The sequence below is a fragment of the Arachis stenosperma genome, chromosome 6, assembly GCF_014773155.1.
Source record: "Arachis stenosperma cultivar V10309 chromosome 6, arast.V10309.gnm1.PFL2, whole genome shotgun sequence".
NCBI classification, from domain to species: domain Eukaryota; kingdom Viridiplantae; phylum Streptophyta; class Magnoliopsida; order Fabales; family Fabaceae; genus Arachis; species Arachis stenosperma.
In genome coordinates, this window is record NC_080382.1 from 111,446,814 (window position 1) to 111,448,176 (window position 1,363).

Below are 1,363 nucleotides of genomic sequence, written 5' to 3' on the forward strand. Positions count from 1 at the left end.
CCTTGTTGAGGCCTCTCTTGATCCTTCCATGAGAAATTTGGATGATTTCTCCATGAAGAATTATAGGTGTTTCCATAGGGTTCTCCTAGGTAATTCACCTCTTCCATTGAAGGGTTCTCAGGATCATAAGCTTCTTCTTCAGATGAAGCATCCTTAGTACTGCCAGGTACATTTTGCATTCCAGACAGACTTTGAGAAATCAAATTGACTTGCTGAGTCAATATCTTGTTCTGAGCTAATATGGCATTCAGAGTATCAATCTCAAGAACTCCTTTCTTCTGATTTGTCCCATTGTTCACAGGATTCCTTTCAGAAGTGTACATGAATTGGTTATTTGCAACCATTTCAATCAGCTCTTGAGCTTCTGCAGGCGTCTTCTTCAAATGAAGAGATCCTCCAGCAGAGCTATCCAAAGACATCTTGGATAGTTCAGAGAGACCATCATAGAAAATACCTATGATGCTCCATTCAGAAAGCATATCAGAGAGACATTTTCTGATCAATTGTTTGTATCTTTCCCAAGCTTCATAGAGGGATTCTCCATCCTTCTGTCTGAAGGTTTGGACTTCCACTCTAAGCTTACTCAATTTTTGAGGTGGAAAGAACTCTGCCAAGAAGGCATTGACTAGCTTTTCCCAAGAGTCCAGGCTTTCTTTAGGTTGAGAGTCCAACCATATTCTAGCCCTGTCTCTTACAGCAAAAGGGAATAGCATCAGTCTGTAGACCTCAGGGTCAATCCCATTAGTCTTGACAGTGTCACAGATTTGCAAGAATTTAGCTAAGAACTGATGAGGATCTTCCAATGGAAGTCCATGGAACTTGCAATTCTGTTGCATTAGAGAAACTAATTGAGGCTTAAGCTCAAAGTTGTTTGCTCCAATGGCAGGGATAGAGATGCTTCTCCCATAGAAGTCGGGAGTAGGTGCAGTAAAGTCACCCAACACCTTCATTGCATTGTTGGCATTGTTGTTGTTTTCGGCTGCCATGGGTTCTTCTTCTTTGAAGGTTTCTGTTAGGTCCTCTATAGAGAGTTGTGCCTTAGCTTCTCTTAGCTTTCGCTTCAAGGTCCTTTCAGGTTCAGGGTCAGCTTCAACAAGAATGCCTTTGTCTTTGTTCCTGCTCATATGAAAGAGAAGAGAACAAGAAAATATGGAATTCTCTATGTCACAGTATAGAGATTCCTTGAGGTGTCAGAGGAACAGAAAAATAGAAGAAAGAGGTAGAAGAATTCGAACTTAGTGAGATAAGATTCGAATTGTGCATTGAGAAGGAGTGGTACTCCATAAATAGAAGGATGTGAGAAGAGAGGAAGAAATTTTCGAAAATTAAGTGAAAGATTTTGAAAACATTTTGAAAAAAACTT

At 40.2% G+C, this 1,363-nt stretch overlaps 1 non-coding gene across 1 annotated transcript; it reads left to right on the forward strand.

The window, feature by feature from the left end:
* Positions 1–473: 473 nt before the first annotated feature.
* LOC130937961 (small nucleolar RNA R71) lies at positions 474–581 on the forward strand. The gene has a single exon (XR_009069148.1). It is a non-coding gene; the product is annotated as a small nucleolar RNA R71 (small nucleolar RNA).
* The last annotated feature ends 782 nt before the right edge of the window (positions 582–1,363 follow it).